This window comes from Carassius gibelio, chromosome B19 (assembly GCF_023724105.1).
Source record: "Carassius gibelio isolate Cgi1373 ecotype wild population from Czech Republic chromosome B19, carGib1.2-hapl.c, whole genome shotgun sequence".
Lineage (NCBI taxonomy): Eukaryota > Metazoa > Chordata > Actinopteri > Cypriniformes > Cyprinidae > Carassius > Carassius gibelio.
In genome coordinates, this window is record NC_068414.1 from 4,133,795 (window position 1) to 4,156,170 (window position 22,376).

Below are 22,376 nucleotides of genomic sequence, written 5' to 3' on the forward strand. Positions count from 1 at the left end.
ACCCCTGCTACGGGTAGTGTTGCAAGTGTTATGCGACTTCAGCTAATGATGGGTCCATCCGATATTATTCCATCCAAAAGTTTTGGGTGGAGGCACAGGTCACAGAGGGAGTTCTGCTTCGACGTCAGCCCGAGCCAAAGGACATGCGTTGGCCGGGAATCGAACCCGGGTCAACTGCTTGGAAGGCAGCTATGCTCACCACTATACCACCAACGCAGCAGGCATTCAGCAACTTGCGCCGTCAGTAAGAAGACTCGAAGTGCACGAGTCGCCGATAGGGCTAGAGGAGCAGATGAGATCTTTGTTCAGACCCGTCACTAAAGAGAGCCTTCAAGAATTTGCATCCCGTCACGTACAAGAAAACGCTGCCTTCCCATCCGGCTAAATAAACACGAAGTGGTCAAACGCAGAGAGTGCCCATTCAGACGATGACCAGTGGCAAGCCCTCTCGCAGCATGCTGGCGGACGGTCAAACTGATTCTGCTCTTGACATTTCGATGTAGCTCTGCAGTGAGCAGAGCACCCAAAAATACAGGTCACTCGCAAAAGTTCCCCTCCACGGAAATCTTTAGTAAAAGGCGAAAGATTTATGCGACAATGAAGAGAAACTCGAGCTGTGTCTCCAAACGCTCGGGCCTGTGCGCTGCCTCTGTTAAACTACTACGCTCGCCAAGGGTCATCAAGGGTGACAACGCCTGCCCACATGTGTTTCGTCAGCACCCCCCCCCCCCCACTCCAAAACGGAGGAGTAAAACTCAAAAAAGTCCCCTCGGCCCACCAATAACCAAAAGCCCAATCAAGGCAATCTCTTTCTCATGCCTCTATCTGAAAAGTTGGATAAAATCTTATATGAAAAAAAAAGTATTTTAAAGAAATCCCTTATTCCGAGGTCACCGTAGCCACCAGATCCAGTCTGTAACCGCTTCAGTCACCCGGATCCAGTCCGTATCCAGAGAAGATGGTGGATCAACACCTAGAAAGGACCTCTATGGCCCAGAAACACAGCGGAGACCGTGACAACTAGATGAGCCGCAGATACAAATCCCCTGTAAAGACCACCTGGACAAGACCACAGGAAACAGATGATTCTTCTGCACAGTCTGACATTCCTGCAGCCTGGAGCTGATCTACTGGTTTCGTCTGACAAGGGGAGAACTGTCTCCCCGACTGAGCCTGGTTTCTCACCGGGTTTTTTCTCCATCTTTTCACCGATCGAGTTTTGGTTTCTTGCCTCTGTCGCCTCTGGCAGGCGGAGCTTGGGACACTTCATGTACAGAGATATCGTTGACTTGATTGCAAATTATTGCACAGATACTATTTAAAACTGAACTTAGCTGAATGATGTCATCAAAGAGTTCAATAACGAAATGCCTTTAACTGTCATTTTGCTTTTTGACGCACTGTGTTCCTAATTAATGTTGTTCAGTTGCATTGACGCAATACTTTTTGTTTAAAGCGCAATTTAAAAAAAAAAAAAAAAAAAAAGAGTCCAAACAATGACCCCTGCTACGGGTAGTGTTCCAAGTGTTATGCGACTTCAGCTAATGATGGGTCCATCAGAAATTTTACGGTGCTAGGGCTGGGTCTGCGTCAGAAGAAGCCATGCATTGTTTAGTTATGTCAGTGCAGTGCCGTCGGTTGGGGGAGAAACGGCAGCATGCACGGCTCCTCGTTAGTATAGTGGACAGTATCTCCGCCTGTCACGTGGAAGACCGGGGTTCGATTCCCCGACGGGGAGAGCTGGTTCTTTTCGTCTTCCGAACGATCCATCCAAAATTTTTGGTTGGAGTCGCAGGTCACAGAAGGAGTTCTGCTTCGACGTCAGCCCGAGCCAAAGGACATGCGCTGGCCGGGAATCGAACCCGGGTCAACTGCTTGGAAGGCAGCTATGCTCACCACTATACCACCAACGCAGGTGGAAGTCAGCAGCTTTATTGACGCACTGTGTTCCTAATTAATGTTGTTCAGTTGCATTGACACAATACTTTTTGTTTAAAGCGCAATTTAAAAAAAAAAAAAAAAAAAAGAGTCCAAACAATGACCCCTGCTACGGGTAGTGTTGCAAGTGTTATGCGACTTCAGCTAATGATGGGTCCATCCGATATTATTCCATCCAAAAGTTTTGGGTGGAGGCACAGGTCACAGAGGGAGTTCTGCTTCGACGTCAGCCCGAGCCAAAGGACATGCGTTGGCCGGGAATCGAACCCGGGTCAACTGCTTGGAAGGCAGCTATGCTCACCACTATACCACCAACGCAGCAGGCATTCAGCAACTTGCGCCGTCAGTAAGAAGACTCGAAGTGCACGAGTCGCCGATAGGGCTAGAGGAGCAGATGAGATCTTTGTTCAGACCCGTCACTAAAGAGAGCCTTCAAGAATTTGCATCCCGTCACGTACAAGAAAACGCTGCCTTCCCATCCGGCTAAATAAACACGAAGTGGTCAAACGCAGAGAGTGCCCATTCAGACGATGACCAGTGGCAAGCCCTCTCGCAGCATGCTGGCGGACGGTCAAACTGATTCTGCTCTTGACATTTCGATGTAGCTCTGCAGTGAGCAGAGCACCCAAAAATACAGGTCACTCGCAAAAGTTCCCCTCCACGGAAATCTTTAGTAAAAGGCGAAAGATTTATGCGACAATGAAGAGAAACTCGAGCTGTGTCTCCAAACGCTCGGGCCTGTGCGCTGCCTCTGTTAAACTACTACGCTCGCCAAGGGTCATCAAGGGTGACAACGCCTGCCCACATGTGTTTCGTCAGCACCCCCCCCCCCCCCCCACTCCAAAACGGAGGAGTAAAACTCAAAAAAGTCCCCTCGGCCCACCAATAACCAAAAGCCCAATCAAGGCAATCTCTTTCTCATGCCTCTATCTGAAAAGTTGGATAAAATCTTATATGAAAAAAAAAGTATTTTAAAGAAATCCATTATTCCGAGGTCACCGTAGCCACCAGATCCAGTCTGTAACCGCTTCAGTCACCCGGATCCAGTCCGTATCCAGAGAAGATGGTGGATCAACACCTAGAAAGGACCTCTATGGCCCAGAAACACAGCGGAGACCGTGACAACTAGATGAGCCGCAGATACAAATCCCCTGTAAAGACCACCTGGACAAGACCACAGGAAACAGATGATTCTTCTGCACAGTCTGACATTCCTGCAGCCTGGAGCTGATCTACTGGTTTCGTCTGACAAGGGGAGAACTGTCTCCCCGACTGAGCCTGGTTTCTCACCGGGTTTTTTCTCCATCTTTTCACCGATCGAGTTTTGGTTTCTTGCCTCTGTCGCCTCTGGCAGGCGGAGCTTGGGACACTTCATGTACAGAGATATCGTTGACTTGATTGCAAATTATTGCACAGATACTATTTAAAACTGAACTTAGCTGAATGATGTCATCAAAGAGTTCAATAACGAAATGCCTTTAACTGTCATTTTGCTTTTTGACGCACTGTGTTCCTAATTAATGTTGTTCAGTTGCATTGACGCAATACTTTTTGTTTAAAGCGCAATTTAAAAAAAAAAAAAAAAAAAAAAGAGTCCAAACAATGACCCCTGCTACGGGTAGTGTTCCAAGTGTTATGCGACTTCAGCTAATGATGGGTCCATCAGAAATTTTACGGTGCTAGGGCTGGGTCTGCGTCAGAAGAAGCCATGCATTGTTTAGTTATGTCAGTGCAGTGCCGTCGGTTGGGGGAGAAACGGCAGCATGCACGGCTCCTCGTTAGTATAGTGGACAGTATCTCCGCCTGTCACGCGGAAGACCGGGGTTCGATTCCCCGACGGGGAGAGCTGGTTCTTTTCGTCTTCCGAACGATCCATCCAAAATTTTTGGTTGGAGTCGCAGGTCACAGAAGGAGTTCTGCTTCGACGTCAGCCCGAGCCAAAGGACATGCGTTGGCCGGGAATCGAACCCGGGTCAACTGCTTGGAAGGCAGCTATGCTCACCACTATACCACCAACGCAGGTGGAAGTCAGCAGCTTTATTGACGCACTGTGTTCCTAATTAATGTTGTTCAGTTGCATTGACACAATACTTTTTGTTTAAAGCGCAATTTAAAAAAAAAAAAAAAAAAAAAGAGTCCAAACAATGACCCCTGCTACGGGTAGTGTTGCAAGTCTTATGCGACTTCAGCTAATGATGGGTCCATCCGATATTATTCCATCCAAAAGTTTTGGGTGGAGGCACAGGTCACAGAGGGAGTTCTGCTTCGACGTCAGCCCGAGCCAAAGGACATGCGTTGGCCGGGAATCGAACCCGGGTCAACTGCTTGGAAGGCAGCTATGCTCACCACTATACCACCAACGCAGCAGGCATTCAGCAACTTGCGCCGTCAGTAAGAAGACTCGAAGTGCACGAGTCGCCGATAGGGCTAGAGGAGCAGATGAGATCTTTGTTCAGACCCGTCACTAAAGAGAGCCTTCAAGAATTTGCATCCCGTCACGTACAAGAAAACGCTGCCTTCCCATCCGGCTAAATAAACACGAAGTGGTCAAACGCAGAGAGTGCCCATTCAGACGATGACCAGTGGCAAGCCCTCTCGCAGCATGCTGGCGGACGGTCAAACTGATTCTGCTCTTGACATTTCGATGTAGCTCTGCAGTGAGCAGAGCACCCAAAAATACAGGTCACTCGCAAAAGTTCCCCTCCACGGAAATCTTTAGTAAAAGGCGAAAGATTTATGCGACAATGAAGAGAAACTCGAGCTGTGTCTCCAAACGCTCGGGCCTGTGCGCTGCCTCTGTTAAACTACTACGCTCGCCAAGGGTCATCAAGGGTGACAACGCCTGCCCACATGTGTTTCGTCAGCACAACCCCCCCCCCCCCACTCCAAAACGGAGGAGTAAAACTCAAAAAAGTCCCCTCGGCCCACCAATAACCAAAAGCCCAATCAAGGCAATCTCTTTCTCATGCCTCTATCTGAAAAGTTGGATAAAATCTTATATGAAAAAAAAAGTATTTTAAAGAAATCCCTTATTCCGAGGTCACCGTAGCCACCAGATCCAGTCTGTAACCGCTTCAGTCACCCGGATCCAGTCCGTATCCAGAGAAGATGGTGGATCAACACCTAGAAAGGACCTCTATGGCCCAGAAACACAGCGGAGACCGTGACAACTAGATGAGCCGCAGATACAAATCCCCTGTAAAGACCACCTGGACAAGACCACAGGAAACAGATGATTCTTCTGCACAGTCTGACATTCCTGCAGCCTGGAGCTGATCTACTGGTTTCGTCTGACAAGGGGAGAACTGTCTCCCCGACTGAGCCTGGTTTCTCACCGGGTTTTTTCTCCATCTTTTCACCGATCGAGTTTTGGTTTCTTGCCTCTGTCGCCTCTGGCAGGCGGAGCTTGGGACACTTCATGTACAGAGATATCGTTGACTTGATTGCAAATTATTGCACAGATACTATTTAAAACTGAACTTAGCTGAATGATGTCATCAAAGAGTTCAATAACGAAATGCCTTTAACTGTCATTTTGCTTTTTGACGCACTGTGTTCCTAATTAATGTTGTTCAGTTGCATTGACGCAATACTTTTTGTTTAAAGCGCAATTTAAAAAAAAAAAAAAAAAAAAAAGAGTCCAAACAATGACCCCTGCTACGGGTAGTGTTCCAAGTGTTATGCGACTTCAGCTAATGATGGGTCCATCAGAAATTTTACGGTGCTAGGGCTGGGTCTGCGTCAGAAGAAGCCATGCATTGTTTAGTTATGTCAGTGCAGTGCCGTCGGTTGGGGGAGAAACGGCAGCATGCACGGCTCCTCGTTAGTATAGTGGACAGTATCTCCGCCTGTCACGCGGAAGACCGGGGTTCGATTCCCCGACGGGGAGAGCTGGTTCTTTTCGTCTTCCGAACGATCCATCCAAAATTTTTGGTTGGAGTAGCAGGTCACAGAAGGAGTTCTGCTTCGACGTCAGCCCGAGCCAAAGGACATGCGTTGGCCGGGAATCGAACCCGGGTCAACTGCTTGGAAGGCAGCTATGCTCACCACTATACCACCAACGCAGGTGGAAGTCAGCAGCTTTATTGACGCACTGTGTTCCTAATTAATGTTGTTCAGTTGCATTGACACAATACTTTTTGTTTAAAGCGCAATTTAAAAAAAAAAAAAAAAAAAAAGAGTCCAAACAATGACCCCTGCTACGGGTAGTGTTGCAAGTGTTATGCGACTTCAGCTAATGATGGGTCCATCCGATATTATTCCATCCAAAAGTTTTGGGTGGAGGCACAGGTCACAGAGGGAGTTCTGCTTCGACGTCAGCCCGAGCCAAAGGACATGCGTTGGCCGGGAATCGAACCCGGGTCAACTGCTTGGAAGGCAGCTATGCTCACCACTATACCACCAACGCAGCAGGCATTCAGCAACTTGCGCCGTCAGTAAGAAGACTCGAAGTGCACGAGTCGCCGATAGGGCTAGAGGAGCAGATGAGATCTTTGTTCAGACCCGTCACTAAAGAGAGCCTTCAAGAATTTGCATCCCGTCACGTACAAGAAAACGCTGCCTTCCCATCCGGCTAAATAAACACGAAGTGGTCAAACGCAGAGAGTGCCCATTCAGACGATGACCAGTGGCAAGCCCTCTCGCAGCATGCTGGCGGACGGTCAAACTGATTCTGCTCTTGACATTTCGATGTAGCTCTGCAGTGAGCAGAGCACCCAAAAATACAGGTCACTCGCAAAAGTTCCCCTCCACGGAAATCTTTAGTAAAAGGCGAAAGATTTATGCGACAATGAAGAGAAACTCGAGCTGTGTCTCCAAACGCTCGGGCCTGTGCGCTGCCTCTGTTAAACTACTACGCTCGCCAAGGGTCATCAAGGGTGACAACGCCTGCCCACATGTGTTTCGTCAGCACCCCCCCCCCCCCCACTCCAAAACGGAGGAGTAAAACTCAAAAAAGTCCCCTCGGCCCACCAATAACCAAAAGCCCAATCAAGGCAATCTCTTTCTCATGCCTCTATCTGAAAAGTTGGATAAAATCTTATATGAAAAAAAAAGTATTTTAAAGAAATCCATTATTCCGAGGTCACCGTAGCCACCAGATCCAGTCTGTAACCGCTTCAGTCACCCGGATCCAGTCCGTATCCAGAGAAGATGGTGGATCAACACCTAGAAAGGACCTCTATGGCCCAGAAACACAGCGGAGACCGTGACAACTAGATGAGCCGCAGATACAAATCCCCTGTAAAGACCACCTGGACAAGACCACAGGAAACAGATGATTCTTCTGCACAGTCTGACATTCCTGCAGCCTGGAGCTGATCTACTGGTTTCGTCTGACAAGGGGAGAACTGTCTCCCCGACTGAGCCTGGTTTCTCACCGGGTTTTTTCTCCATCTTTTCACCGATCGAGTTTTGGTTTCTTGCCTCTGTCGCCTCTGGCAGGCGGAGCTTGGGACACTTCATGTACAGAGATATCGTTGACTTGATTGCAAATTATTGCACAGATACTATTTAAAACTGAACTTAGCTGAATGATGTCATCAAAGAGTTCAATAACGAAATGCCTTTAACTGTCATTTTGCTTTTTGACGCACTGTGTTCCTAATTAATGTTGTTCAGTTGCATTGACGCAATACTTTTTGTTTAAAGCGCAATTTAAAAAAAAAAAAAAAAAAAAAAGAGTCCAAACAATGACCCCTGCTACGGGTAGTGTTCCAAGTGTTATGCGACTTCAGCTAATGATGGGTCCATCAGAAATTTTACGGTGCTAGGGCTGGGTCTGCGTCAGAAGAAGCCATGCATTGTTTAGTTATGTCAGTGCAGTGCCGTCGGTTGGGGGAGAAACGGCAGCATGCACGGCTCCTCGTTAGTATAGTGGACAGTATCTCCGCCTGTCACGCGGAAGACCGGGGTTCGATTCCCCGACGGGGAGAGCTGCTTCTTTTCGTCTTCCGAACGATCCATCCAAAATTTTTGGTTGGAGTCGCAGGTCACAGAAGGAGTTCTGCTTCGACGTCAGCCCGAGCCAAAGGACATGCGTTGGCCGGGAATCGAACCCGGGTCAACTGCTTGGAAGGCAGCTATGCTCACCACTATACCACCAACGCAGGTGGAAGTCAGCAGCTTTATTGACGCACTGTGTTCCTAATTAATGTTGTTCAGTTGCATTGACACAATACTTTTTGTTTAAAGCGCAATTTAAAAAAAAAAAAAAAAAAAAAGAGTCCAAACAATGACCCCTGCTACGGGTAGTGTTGCAAGTCTTATGCGACTTCAGCTAATGATGGGTCCATCCGATATTATTCCATCCTAAAGTTTTGGGTGGAGGCACAGGTCACAGAGGGAGTTCTGCTTCGACGTCAGCCCGAGCCAAAGGACATGCGTTGGCCGGGAATCGAACCCGGGTCAACTGCTTTGAAGGCAGCTATGCTCACCACTATACCACCAACGCAGCAGGCATTCAGCAACTTGCGCCGTCAGTAAGAAGACTCGAAGTGCACGAGTCGCCGATAGGGCTAGAGGAGCAGATGAGATCTTTGTTCAGACCCGTCACTAAAGAGAGCCTTCAAGAATTTGCATCCCGTCACGTACAAGAAAACGCTGCCTTCCCATCCGGCTAAATAAACACGAAGTGGTCAAACGCAGAGAGTGCCCATTCAGACGATGACCAGTGGCAAGCCCTCTCGCAGCATGCTGGCGGACGGTCAAACTGATTCTGCTCTTGACATTTCGATGTAGCTCTGCAGTGAGCAGAGCACCCAAAAATACAGGTCACTCGCAAAAGTTCCCCTCCACGGAAATCTTTAGTAAAAGGCGAAAGATTTATGCGACAATGAAGAGAAACTCGAGCTGTGTCTCCAAACGCTCGGGCCTGTGCGCTGCCTCTGTTAAACTACTACGCTCGCCAAGGGTCATCAAGGGTGACAACGCCTGCCCACATGTGTTTCGTCAGCACCCCCCCCCCCACTCCAAAACGGAGGAGTAAAACTCAAAAAAGTCCCCTCGGCCCACCAATAACCAAAAGCCCAATCAAGGCAATCTCTTTCTCATGCCTCTATCTGAAAAGTTGGATAAAATCTTATATGAAAAAAAAAGTATTTTAAAGAAATCCCTTATTCCGAGGTCACCGTAGCCACCAGATCCAGTCTGTAACCGCTTCAGTCACCCGGATCCAGTCCGTATCCAGAGAAGATGGTGGATCAACACCTAGAAAGGACCTCTATGGCCCAGAAACACAGCGGAGACCGTGACAACTAGATGAGCCGCAGATACAAATCCCCTGTAAAGACCACCTGGACAAGACCACAGGAAACAGATGATTCTTCTGCACAGTCTGACATTCCTGCAGCCTGGAGCTGATCTACTGGTTTCGTCTGACAAGGGGAGAACTGTCTCCCCGACTGAGCCTGGTTTCTCACCGGGTTTTTTCTCCATCTTTTCACCGATCGAGTTTTGGTTTCTTGCCTCTGTCGCCTCTGGCAGGCGGAGCTTGGGACACTTCATGTACAGAGATATCGTTGACTTGATTGCAAATTATTGCACAGATACTATTTAAAACTGAACTTAGCTGAATGATGTCATCAAAGAGTTCAATAACGAAATGCCTTTAACTGTCATTTTGCTTTTTGACGCACTGTGTTCCTAATTAATGTTGTTCAGTTGCATTGACGCAATACTTTTTGTTTAAAGCGCAATTTAAAAAAAAAAAAAAAAAAAAGAGTCCAAACAATGACCCCTGCTACGGGTAGTGTTCCAAGTGTTATGCGACTTCAGCTAATGATGGGTCCATCAGAAATTTTACGGTGCTAGGGCTGGGTCTGCGTCAGAAGAAGCCATGCATTGTTTAGTTATGTCAGTGCAGAGCCGTCGGTTGGGGGAGAAACGGCAGCATGCACGGCTCCTCGTTAGTATAGTGGACAGTATCTCCGCCTGTCACGCGGAAGACCGGGGTTCGATTCCCCGACGGGGAGAGCTGGTTCTTTTCGTCTTCCGAACGATCCATCCAAAATTTTTGGTTGGAGTCGCAGGTCACAGAAGGAGTTCTGCTTCGACGTCAGCCCGAGCCAAAGGACATGCGTTGGCCGGGAATCGAACCCGGGTCAACTGCTTGGAAGGCAGCTATGCTCACCACTATACCACCAACGCAGGTGGAAGTCAGCAGCTTTATTGACGCACTGTGTTCCTAATTAATGTTGTTCAGTTGCATTGACACAATACTTTTTGTTTAAAGCGCAATTTAAAAAAAAAAAAAAAAAAAAAGAGTCCAAACAATGACCCCTGCTACGGGTAGTGTTGCAAGTGTTATGCGACTTCAGCTAATGATGGGTCCATCCGATATTATTCCATCCAAAAGTTTTGGGTGGAGGCACAGGTCACAGAGGGAGTTCTGCTTCGACGTCAGCCCGAGCCAAAGGACATGCGTTGGCCGGGAATCGAACCCGGGTCAACTGCTTGGAAGGCAGCTATGCTCACCACTATACCACCAACGCAGCAGGCATTCAGCAACTTGCGCCGTCAGTAAGAAGACTCGAAGTGCACGAGTCGCCGATAGGGCTAGAGGAGCAGATGAGATCTTTGTTCAGACCCGTCACTAAAGAGAGCCTTCAAGAATTTGCATCCCGTCACGTACAAGAAAACGCTGCCTTCCCATCCGGCTAAATAAACACGAAGTGGTCAAACGCAGAGAGTGCCCATTCAGACGATGACCAGTGGCAAGCCCTCTCGCAGCATGCTGGCGGACGGTCAAACTGATTCTGCTCTTGACATTTCGATGTAGCTCTGCAGTGAGCAGAGCACCCAAAAATACAGGTCACTCGCAAAAGTTCCCCTCCACGGAAATCTTTAGTAAAAGGCGAAAGATTTATGCGACAATGAAGAGAAACTCGAGCTGTGTCTCCAAACGCTCGGGCCTGTGCGCTGCCTCTGTTAAACTACTACGCTCGCCAAGGGTCATCAAGGGTGACAACGCCTGCCCACATGTGTTTCGTCAGCACCCCCCCCCCCCCCCCACTCCAAAACGGAGGAGTAAAACTCAAAAAAGTCCCCTCGGCCCACCAATAACCAAAAGCCCAATCAAGGCAATCTCTTTCTCATGCCTCTATCTGAAAAGTTGGATAAAATCTTATATGAAAAAAAAAGTATTTTAAAGAAATCCCTTATTCCGAGGTCACCGTAGCCACCAGATCCAGTCTGTAACCGCTTCAGTCACCCGGATCCAGTCCGTATCCAGAGAAGATGGTGGATCAACACCTAGAAAGGACCTCTATGGCCCAGAAACACAGCGGAGACCGTGACAACTAGATGAGCCGCAGATACAAATCCCCTGTAAAGACCACCTGGACAAGACCACAGGAAACAGATGATTCTTCTGCACAGTCTGACATTCCTGCAGCCTGGAGCTGATCTACTGGTTTCGTCTGACAAGGGGAGAACTGTCTCCCCGACTGAGCCTGGTTTCTCACCGGGTTTTTTCTCCATCTTTTCACCGATCGAGTTTTGGTTTCTTGCCTCTGTCGCCTCTGGCAGGCGGAGCTTGGGACACTTCATGTACAGAGATATCGTTGACTTGATTGCAAATTATTGCACAGATACTATTTAAAACTGAACTTAGCTGAATGATGTCATCAAAGAGTTCAATAACGAAATGCCTTTAACTGTCATTTTGCTTTTTGACGCACTGTGTTCCTAATTAATGTTGTTCAGTTGCATTGACGCAATACTTTTTGTTTAAAGCGCAATTTAAAAAAAAAAAAAAAAAAAAAAGAGTCCAAACAATGACCCCTGCTACGGGTAGTGTTCCAAGTGTTATGCGACTTCAGCTAATGATGGGTCCATCAGAAATTTTACGGTGCTAGGGCTGGGTCTGCGTCAGAAGAAGCCATGCATTGTTTAGTTATGTCAGTGCAGTGCCGTCGGTTGGGGGAGAAACGGCAGCATGCACGGCTCCTCGTTAGTATAGTGGACAGTATCTCCGCCTGTCACGCGGAAGACCGGGGTTCGATTCCCCGACGGGGAGAGCTGGTTCTTTTCGTCTTCCGAACGATCCATCCAAAATTTTTGGTTGGAGTCGCAGGTCACAGAAGGAGTTCTGCTTCGACGTCAGCCCGAGCCAAAGGACATGCGTTGGCCGGGAATCGAACCCGGGTCAACTGCTTGGAAGGCAGCTATGCTCACCACTATACCACCAACGCAGGTGGAAGTCAGCAGCTTTATTGACGCACTGTGTTCCTAATTAATGTTGTTCAGTTGCATTGACACAATACTTTTTGTTTAAAGCGCAATTTAAAAAAAAAAAAAAAAAAAAAGAGTCCAAACAATGACCCCTGCTACGGGTAGTGTTGCAAGTGTTATGCGACTTCAGCTAATGATGGGTCCATCCGATATTATTCCATCCAAAAGTTTTGGGTGGAGGCACAGGTCACAGAGGGAGTTCTGCTTCGACGTCAGCCCGAGCCAAAGGACATGCGTTGGCCGGGAATCGAACCCGGGTCAACTGCTTGGAAGGCAGCTATGCTCACCACTATACCACCAACGCAGCAGGCATTCAGCAACTTGCGCCGTCAGTAAGAAGACTCGAAGTGCACGAGTCGCCGATAGGGCTAGAGGAGCAGATGAGATCTTTGTTCAGACCCGTCACTAAAGAGAGCCTTCAAGAATTTGCATCCCGTCACGTACAAGAAAACGCTGCCTTCCCATCCGGCTAAATAAACACGAAGTGGTCAAACGCAGAGAGTGCCCATTCAGACGATGACCAGTGGCAAGCCCTCTCGCAGCATGCTGGCGGACGGTCAAACTGATTCTGCTCTTGACATTTCGATGTAGCTCTGCAGTGAGCAGAGCACCCAAAAATACAGGTCACTCGCAAAAGTTCCCCTCCACGGAAATCTTTAGTAAAAGGCGAAAGATTTATGCGACAATGAAGAGAAACTCGAGCTGTGTCTCCAAACGCTCGGGCCTGTGCGCTGCCTCTGTTAAACTACTACGCTCGCCAAGGGTCATCAAGGGTGACAACGCCTGCCCACATGTGTTTCGTCAGCACCCCCACCCCCACTCCAAAACGGAGGAGTAAAACTCAAAAAAGTCCCCTCGGCCCACCAATAACCAAAAGCCCAATCAAGGCAATCTCTTTCTCATGCCTCTATCTGAAAAGTTGGATAAAATCTTATATGAAAAAAAAAGTATTTTAAAGAAATCCCTTATTCCGAGGTCACCGTAGCCACCAGATCCAGTCTGTAACCGCTTCAGTCACCCGGATCCAGTCCGTATCCAGAGAAGATGGTGGATCAACACCTAGAAAGGACCTCTATGGCCCAGAAACACAGCGGAGACCGTGACAACTAGATGAGCCGCAGATACAAATCCCCTGTAAAGACCACCTGGACAAGACCACAGGAAACAGATGATTCTTCTGCACAGTCTGACATTCCTGCAGCCTGGAGCTGATCTACTGGTTTCGTCTGACAAGGGGAGAACTGTCTCCCCGACTGAGCCTGGTTTCTCACCGGGTTTTTTCTCCATCTTTTCACCGATCGAGTTTTGGTTTCTTGCCTCTGTCGCCTCTGGCAGGCGGAGCTTGGGACACTTCATGTACAGAGATATCGTTGACTTGATTGCAAATTATTGCACAGATACTATTTAAAACTGAACTTAGCTGAATGATGTCATCAAAGAGTTCAATAACGAAATGCCTTTAACTGTCATTTTGCTTTTTGACGCACTGTGTTCCTAATTAATGTTGTTCAGTTGCATTGACACAATACTTTTTGTTTAAAGCGCAATTTAAAAAAAAAAAAAAAAAAAAAGAGTCCAAACAATGACCCCTGCTACGGGTAGTGTTGCAAGTGTTATGCGACTTCAGCTAATGATGGGTCCATCCGATATTATTCCATCCAAAAGTTTTGGGTGGAGGCACAGGTCACAGAGGGAGTTCTGCTTCGACGTCAGCCCGAGCCAAAGGACATGCGTTGGCCGGGAATCGAACCCGGGTAAACTGCTTGGAAGGCAGCTATGCTCACCACTATACCACCAACGCAGCAGGCATTCAGCAACTTGCGCCGTCAGTAAGAAGACTCGAAGTGCACGAGTCGCCGATAGGGCTAGAGGAGCAGATGAGATCTTTGTTCAGACCCGTCACTAAAGAGAGCCTTCAAGAATTTGCATCCCGTCACGTACAAGAAAACGCTGCCTTCCCATCCGGCTAAATAAACACGAAGTGGTCAAACGCAGAGAGTGCCCATTCAGACGATGACCAGTGGCAAGCCCTCTCGCAGCATGCTGGCGGACGGTCAAACTGATTCTGCTCTTGACATTTCGATGTAGCTCTGCAGTGAGCAGAGCACCCAAAAATACAGGTCACTCGCAAAAGTTCCCCTCCACGGAAATCTTTAGTAAAAGGCGAAAGATTTATGCGACAATGAAGAGAAACTCGAGCTGTGTCTCCAAACGCTCGGGCCTGTGCGCTGCCTCTGTTAAACTACTACGCTCGCCAAGGGTCATCAAGGGTGACAACGCCTGCCCACATGTGTTTCGTCAGCACCCCCCCCCCCCCCCCCACTCCAAAACGGAGGAGTAAAACTCAAAAAAGTCCCCTCGGCCCACCAATAACCAAAAGCCCAATCAAGGCAATCTCTTTCTCATGCCTCTATCTGAAAAGTTGGATAAAATCTTATATGAAAAAAAAAGTATTTTAAAGAAATCCCTTATTCCGAGGTCACCGTAGCCACCAGATCCAGTCTGTAACCGCTTCAGTCACCCGGATCCAGTCCGTATCCAGAGAAGATGGTGGATCAACACCTAGAAAGGACCTCTATGGCCCAGAAACACAGCGGAGACCGTGACAACTAGATGAGCCGCAGATACAAATCCCCTGTAAAGACCACCTGGACAAGACCACAGGAAACAGATGATTCTTCTGCACAGTCTGACATTCCTGCAGCCTGGAGCTGATCTACTGGTTTCGTCTGACAAGGGGAGAACTGTCTCCCCGACTGAGCCTGGTTTCTCACCGGGTTTTTTCTCCATCTTTTCACCGATCGAGTTTTGGTTTCTTGCCTCTGTCGCCTCTGGCAGGCGGAGCTTGGGACACTTCATGTACAGAGATATCGTTGACTTGATTGCAAATTATTGCACAGATACTATTTAAAACTGAACTTAGCTGAATGATGTCATCAAAGAGTTCAATAACGAAATGCCTTTAACTGTCATTTTGCTTTTTGACGCACTGTGTTCCTAATTAATGTTGTTCAGTTGCATTGACGCAATACTTTTTGTTTAAAGCGCAATTTAAAAAAAAAAAAAAAAAAAAAAGAGTCCAAACAATGACCCCTGCTACGGGTAGTGTTCCAAGTGTTATGCGACTTCAGCTAATGATGGGTCCATCAGAAATTTTACGGTGCTAGGGCTGGGTCTGCGTCAGAAGAAGCCATGCATTGTTTAGTTATGTCAGTGCAGTGCCGTCGGTTGGGGGAGAAACGGCAGCATGCACGGCTCCTCGTTAGTATAGTGGACAGTATCTCCGCCTGTCACGCGGAAGACCGGGGTTCGATTCCCCGACGGGGAGAGCTGGTTCTTTTCGTCTTCCGAACGATCCATCCAAAATTTTTGGTTGGAGTAGCAGGTCACAGAAGGAGTTCTGCTTCGACGTCAGCCCGAGCCAAAGGACATGCGTTGGCCGGGAATCGAACCCGGGTCAACTGCTTGGAAGGCAGCTATGCTCACCACTATACCACCAACGCAGGTGGAAGTCAGCAGCTTTATTGACGCACTGTGTTCCTAATTAATGTTGTTCAGTTGCATTGACACAATACTTTTTGTTTAAAGCGCAATTTAAAAAAAAAAAAAAAAAAAAAGAGTCCAAACAATGACCCCTGCTACGGGTAGTGTTGCAAGTGTTATGCGACTTCAGCTAATGATGGGTCCATCCGATATTATTCCATCCAAAAGTTTTGGGTGGAGGCACAGGTCACAGAGGGAGTTCTGCTTCGACGTCAGCCCGAGCCAAAGGACATGCGTTGGCCGGGAATCGAACCCGGGTCAACTGCTTGGAAGGCAGCTATGCTCACCACTATACCACCAACGCAGCAGGCATTCAGCAACTTGCGCCGTCAGTAAGAAGACTCGAAGTGCACGAGTCGCCGATAGGGCTAGAGGAGCAGATGAGATCTTTGTTCAGACCCGTCACTAAAGAGAGCCTTCAAGAATTTGCATCCCGTCACGTACAAGAAAACGCTGCCTTCCCATCCGGCTAAATAAACACGAAGTGGTCAAACGCAGAGAGTGCCCATTCAGACGATGACCAGTGGCAAGCCCTCTCGCAGCATGCTGGCGGACGGTCAAACTGATTCTGCTCTTGACATTTCGATGTAGCTCTGCAGTGAGCAGAGCACCCAAAAATACAGGTCACTCGCAAAAGTTCCCCTCCACGGAAATCTTTAGTAAAAGGCGAAAGATTTATGCGACAATGAAGAGAAACTCGAGCTGTGTCTCCAAACGCTCGGGCCTGTGCGCTGCCTCTGTTAAACTACTACGCTCGCCAAGGGTCATCAAGGGTGACAACGCCTGCCCACATGTGTTTCGTCAGCACCCCCCCCCCCCCCCCACTCCAAAACGGAGGAGTAAAACTCAAAAAAGTCCCCTCGGCCCACCAATAACCAAAAGCCCAATCAAGGCAATCTCTTTCTCATGCCTCTATCTGAAAAGTTGGATAAAATCTTATATGAAAAAAAAGTATTTTAAAGAAATCCCTTATTCCGAGGTCACCGTAGCCACCAGATCCAGTCTGTAACCGCTTCAGTCACCCGGATCCAGTCCGTATCCAGAGAAGATGGTGGATCAACACCTAGAAAGGACCTCTATGGCCCAGAAACACAGCGGAGACCGTGACAACTAGATGAGCCGCAGATACAAATCCCCTGTAAAGACCACCTGGACAAGACCACAGGAAACAGATGATTCTTCTGCACAGTCTGACATTCCTGCAGCCTGGAGCTGATCTACTGGTTTCGTCTGACAAGGGGAGAACTGTCTCCCCGACTGAGCCTGGTTTCTCACCGGGTTTTTTCTCCATCTTTTCACCGATCGAGTTTTGGTTTCTTGCCTCTGTCGCCTCTGGCAGGCGGAGCTTGGGACACTTCATGTACAGAGATATCGTTGACTTGATTGCAAATTATTGCACAGATACTATTTAAAACTGAACTTAGCTGAATGATGTCATCAAAGAGTTCAATAACGAAATGCCTTTAACTGTCATTTTGCTTTTTGACGCACTGTGTTCCTAATTAATGTTGTTCAGTTGCATTGACGCAATACTTTTTGTTTAAAGCGCAATTTAAAAAAAAAAAAAAAAAAAAAGAGTCCAAACAATGACCCCTGCTACGGGTAGTGTTCCAAGTGTTATGCGACTTCAGCTAATGATGGGTCCATCAGAAATTTTACGGTGCTAGGGCTGGGTCTGCGTCAGAAGAAGCCATGCATTGTTTAGTTATGTCAGTGCAGTGCCGTCGGTTGGGGGAGAAACGGCAGCATGCACGGCTCCTCGTTAGTATAGTGGACAGTATCTCCGCCTGTCACGCGGAAGACCGGGGTTCGATTCCCCGACGGGGAGAGCTGGTTCTTTTCGTCTTCCGAACGATCCATCCAAAATTTTTGGTTGGAGTCGCAGGTCACAGAAGGAGTTCTGCTTCGACGTCAGCCCGAGCCAAAGGACATGCGTTGGCCGGGAATCGAACCCGGGTCAACTGCTTGGAAGGCAGCTATGCTCACCACTATACCACCAACGCAGGTGGAAGTCAGCAGCTTTATTGACGCACTGTGTTCCTAATTAATGTTGTTCAGTTGCATTGACACAATACTTTTTGTTTAAAGCGCAATTTAAAAAAAAAAAAAAAAAAAAAGAGTCCAAACAATGACCCCTGCTACGGGTAGTGTTGCAAGTGTTATGCGACTTCAGCTAATGATGGGTCCATCCGATATTATTCCATCCAAAAGTTTTGGGTGGAGGCACAGGTCACAGAGGGAGTTCTGCTTCGACGTCAGCCCGAGCCAAAGGACATGCGTTGGCCGGGAATCGAACCCGGGTCAACTGCTTGGAAGGCAGCTATGCTCACCACTATACCACCAACGCAGCAGGCATTCAGCAACTTGCGCCGTCAGTAAGAAGACTCGAAGTGCACGAGTCGCCGATAGGGCTAGAGGAGCAGATGAGATCTTTGTTCAGACCCGTCACTAAAGAGAGCCTTCAAGAATTTGCATCCCGTCACGTACAAGAAAACGCTGCCTTCCCATCCGGCTAAATAAACACGAAGTGGTCAAACGCAGAGAGTGCCCATTCAGACGATGACCAGTGGCAAGCCCTCTCGCAGCATGCTGGCGGACGGTCAAACTGATTCTGCTCTTGACATTTCGATGTAGCTCTGCAGTGAGCAGAGCACCCAAAATACAGGTCACTCGCAAAAGTTCCCCTCCACGGAAATCTTTAGTAAAAGGCGAAAGATTTATGCGACAATGAAGAGAAACTCGAGCTGTGTCTCCAAACGCTCGGGCCTGTGCGCTGCCTCTGTTAAACTACTACGCTCGCCAAGGGTCATCAAGGGTGACAACGCCTGCCCACATGTGTTTCGTCAGCACCCCCCCCCCCCCCCACTCCAAAACGGAGGAGTAAAACTCAAAAAAGTCCCCTCGGCCCACCAATAACCAAAAGCCCAATCAAGGCAATCTCTTTCTCATGCCTCTATCTGAAAAGTTGGATAAAATCTTATATGAAAAAAAAAGTATTTTAAAGAAATCCCTTATTCCGAGGTCACCGTAGCCACCAGATCCAGTCTGTAACCGCTTCAGTCACCCGGATCCAGTCCGTATCCAGAGAAGATGGTGGATCAACACCTAGAAAGGACCTCTATGGCCCAGAAACACAGCGGAGACCGTGACAACTAGATGAGCCGCAGATACAAATCCCCTGTAAAGACCACCTGGACAAGACCACAGGAAACAGATGATTCTTCTGCACAGTCTGACATTCCTGCAGCCTGGAGCTGATCTACTGGTTTCGTCTGACAAGGGGAGAACTGTCTCCCCGACTGAGCCTGGTTTCTCACCGGGTTTTTTCTCCATCTTTTCACCGATCGAGTTTTGGTTTCTTGCCTCTGTCGCCTCTGGCAGGCGGAGCTTGGGACACTTCATGTACAGAGATATCGTTGACTTGATTGCAAATTATTGCACAGATACTATTTAAAACTGAACTTAGCTGAATGATGTCATCAAAGAGTTCAATAACGAAATGCCTTTAACTGTCATTTTGCTTTTTGACGCACTGTGTTCCTAATTAATGTTGTTCAGTTGCATTGACGCAATACTTTTTGTTTAAAGCGCAATTTAAAAAAAAAAAAAAAAAAAAAAGAGTCCAAACAATGACCCCTGCTACGGGTAGTGTTCCAAGTGTTATGCGACTTCAGCTAATGATGGGTCCATCAGAAATTTTACGGTGCTAGGGCTGGGTCTGCGTCAGAAGAAGCCATGCATTGTTTAGTTATGTCAGTGCAGTGCCGTCGGTTGGGGGAGAAACGGCAGCATGCACGGCTCCTCGTTAGTATAGTGGACAGTATCTCCGCCTGTCACGCGGAAGACCGGGGTTCGATTCCCCGACGGGGAGAGCTGGTTCTTTTCGTCTTCCGAACGATCCATCCAAAATTTTTGGTTGGAGTCGCAGGTCACAGAAGGAATTCTGCTTCGACGTCAGCCCGAGCCAAAGGACATGCGTTGGCCGGGAATCGAACCCGGGTCAACTGCTTGGAAGGCAGCTATGCTCACCACTATACCACCAACGCAGGTGGAAGTCAGCAGCTTTATTGACGCACTGTGTTCCTAATTAATGTTGTTCAGTTGCATTGACACAATACTTTTTGTTTAAAGCGCAATTTGAAAAAAAAAAAAAAAAAAAAGAGTCCAAACAATGACCCCTGCTACGGGTAGTGTTGCAAGTGTTATGCGACTTCAGCTAATGATGGGTCCATCCGATATTATTCCATCCAAAAGTTTTGGGTGGAGGCACAGGTCACAGAGGGAGTTCTGCTTCGACGTCAGCCCGAGCCAAAGGACATGCGTTGGCCGGGAATCGAACCCGGGTCAACTGCTTGGAAGGCAGCTATGCTCACCACTATACCACCAACGCAGCAGGCATTCAGCAACTTGCGCCGTCAGTAAGAAGACTCGAAGTGCACGAGTCGCCGATAGGGCTAGAGGAGCAGATGAGATCTTTGTTCAGACCCGTCACTAAAGAGAGCCTTCAAGAATTTGCATCCCGTCACGTACAAGAAAACGCTGCCTTCCCATCCGGCTAAATAAACACGAAGTGGTCAAACGCAGAGAGTGCCCATTCAGACGATGACCAGTGGCAAGCCCTCTCGCAGCATGCTGGCGGACGGTCAAACTGATTCTGCTCTTGACATTTCGATGTAGCTCTGCAGTGAGCAGAGCACCCAAAATACAGGTCACTCGCAAAAGTTCCCCTCCACGGAAATCTTTAGTAAAAGGCGAAAGATTTATGCGATAATGAAGAGAAACTCGAGCTGTGTCTCCAAACGCTCGGGCCTGTGCGCTGCCTCTGTTAAACTACTACGCTCGCCAAGGGTCATCAAGGGTGACAACGCCTGCCCACATGTGTTTCGTCAGCACCCCCCCCCCCCACTCCAAAACGGAGGAGTAAAACTCAAAAAAGTCCCCTCGGCCCACCAATAACCAAAAGCCCAATCAAGGCAATCTCTTTCTCATGCCTCTATCTGAAAAGTTGGATAAAATCTTATATGAAAAAAAAAGTATTTTAAAGAAATCCCTTATTCCGAGGTCACCGTAGCCACCAGATCCAGTCTGTAACCGCTTCAGTCACCCGGATCCAGTCCGTATCCAGAGAAGATGGTGGATCAACACCTAGAAAGGACCTCTATGGCCCAGAAACACAGCGGAGACCGTGACAACTAGATGAGCCGCAGATACAAATCCCCTGTAAAGACCACCTGGACAAGACCACAGGAAACAGATGATTCTTCTGCACAGTCTGACATTCCTGCAGCCTGGAGCTGATCTACTGGTTTCGTCTGACAAGGGGAGAACTGTCTCCCCGACTGAGCCTGGTTTCTCACCGGGTTTTTTCTCCATCTTTTCACCGATCGAGTTTTGGTTTCTTGCCTCTGTCGCCTCTGGCAGGCGGAGCTTGGGACACTTCATGTACAGAGATATCGTTGACTTGATTGCAAATTATTGCACAGATACTATTTAAAACTGAACTTAGCTGAATGATGTCATCAAAGAGTTCAATAACGAAATGCCTTTAACTGTCATTTTGCTTTTTGACGCACTGTGTTCCTAATTAATGTTGTTCAGTTGCATTGACGCAATACTTTTTGTTTAAAGCGCAATTTAAAAAAAAAAAAAAAAAAAAAAGAGTCCAAACAATGACCCCTGCTACGGGTAGTGTTCCAAGTGTTATGCGACTTCAGCTAATGATGGGTCCATCAGAAATTTTACGGTGCTAGGGCTGGGTCTGCGTCAGAAGAAGCCATGCATTGTTTAGTTATGTCAGTGCAGTGCCGTCGGTTGGGGGAGAAACGGCAGCATGCACGGCTCCTCGTTAGTATAGTGGACAGTATCTCCGCCTGTCACGCGGAAGACCGGGGTTCGATTCCCCGACGGGGAGAGCTGGTTCTTTTCGTCTTCCGAACGATCCATCCAAAATTTTTGGTTGGAGTCGCAGGTCACAGAAGGAGTTCTGCTTCGACGTCAGCCCGAGCCAAAGGACATGCGTTGGCCGGGAATCGAACCCGGGTCAACTGCTTGGAAGGCAGCTATGCTCACCACTATACCACCAACGCAGGTGGAAGTCAGCAGCTTTATTGACGCACTGTGTTCCTAATTAATGTTGTTCAGTTGCATTGACACAATACTTTTTGTTTAAAGCGCAATTTAAAAAAAAAAAAAAAAAAAAAAGAGTCCAAACAATGACCCCTGCTACGGGTAGTGTTGCAAGTGTTATGCGACTTCAGCTAATGATGGGTCCATCCGATATTATTCCATCCAAAAGTTTTGGGTGGAGGCACAGGTCACAGAGGGAGTTCTGCTTCGACGTCAGCCCGAGCCAAAGGACATGCGTTGGCCGGGAATCGAACCCGGGTCAACTGCTTGGAAGGCAGCTATGCTCACCACTATACCACCAACGCAGCAGGCATTCAGCAACTTGCGCCGTCAGTAAGAAGACTCGAAGTGCACGAGTCGCCGATAGGGCTAGAGGAGCAGATGAGATCTTTGTTCAGACCCGTCACTAAAGAGAGCCTTCAAGAATTTGCATCCCGTCACGTACAAGAAAACGCTGCCTTCCCATCCGGCTAAATAAACACGAAGTGGTCAAACGCAGAGAGTGCCCATTCAGACGATGACCAGTGGCAAGCCCTCTC

At 48.1% G+C, this 22,376-nt stretch overlaps 11 non-coding genes across 11 annotated transcripts; all 11 read right to left on the minus strand.

The window, feature by feature from the left end:
• Positions 1–501: 501 nt before the first annotated feature.
• LOC127980347 (U5 spliceosomal RNA) lies at positions 502–616 on the minus strand. Its single transcript, XR_008159376.1, has one exon. It is a non-coding gene; the product is annotated as a U5 spliceosomal RNA (small nuclear RNA).
• A 1,925-nt stretch (positions 617–2,541) lies between these two features.
• On the minus strand, positions 2,542–2,656 carry LOC127980348 (U5 spliceosomal RNA). Its single transcript, XR_008159377.1, has one exon. It is a non-coding gene; the product is annotated as a U5 spliceosomal RNA (small nuclear RNA).
• Positions 2,657–4,586: 1,930 nt separating this feature from the next.
• LOC127980349 (U5 spliceosomal RNA) lies at positions 4,587–4,701 on the minus strand. Its single transcript, XR_008159378.1, has one exon. It is a non-coding gene; the product is annotated as a U5 spliceosomal RNA (small nuclear RNA).
• Positions 4,702–6,631: 1,930 nt separating this feature from the next.
• On the minus strand, positions 6,632–6,746 carry LOC127980350 (U5 spliceosomal RNA). Its single transcript, XR_008159379.1, has one exon. It is a non-coding gene; the product is annotated as a U5 spliceosomal RNA (small nuclear RNA).
• Positions 6,747–8,674: 1,928 nt separating this feature from the next.
• Positions 8,675–8,789, minus strand: LOC127980352 (U5 spliceosomal RNA). Its single transcript, XR_008159381.1, has one exon. It is a non-coding gene; the product is annotated as a U5 spliceosomal RNA (small nuclear RNA).
• Positions 8,790–10,712: 1,923 nt separating this feature from the next.
• LOC127980353 (U5 spliceosomal RNA) lies at positions 10,713–10,827 on the minus strand. The gene has a single exon (XR_008159382.1). It is a non-coding gene; the product is annotated as a U5 spliceosomal RNA (small nuclear RNA).
• Positions 10,828–12,757: 1,930 nt separating this feature from the next.
• Positions 12,758–12,872, minus strand: LOC127980354 (U5 spliceosomal RNA). Its single transcript, XR_008159383.1, has one exon. It is a non-coding gene; the product is annotated as a U5 spliceosomal RNA (small nuclear RNA).
• Positions 12,873–14,254: 1,382 nt separating this feature from the next.
• LOC127980355 (U5 spliceosomal RNA) lies at positions 14,255–14,369 on the minus strand. The gene has a single exon (XR_008159384.1). It is a non-coding gene; the product is annotated as a U5 spliceosomal RNA (small nuclear RNA).
• Positions 14,370–16,300: 1,931 nt separating this feature from the next.
• LOC127980357 (U5 spliceosomal RNA) lies at positions 16,301–16,415 on the minus strand. The gene has a single exon (XR_008159385.1). It is a non-coding gene; the product is annotated as a U5 spliceosomal RNA (small nuclear RNA).
• A 1,928-nt stretch (positions 16,416–18,343) lies between these two features.
• LOC127981020 (U5 spliceosomal RNA) lies at positions 18,344–18,458 on the minus strand. Its single transcript, XR_008160014.1, has one exon. It is a non-coding gene; the product is annotated as a U5 spliceosomal RNA (small nuclear RNA).
• Positions 18,459–20,386: 1,928 nt separating this feature from the next.
• On the minus strand, positions 20,387–20,501 carry LOC127980972 (U5 spliceosomal RNA). The gene has a single exon (XR_008159968.1). It is a non-coding gene; the product is annotated as a U5 spliceosomal RNA (small nuclear RNA).
• Positions 20,502–22,376: the final 1,875 nt, after the last annotated feature.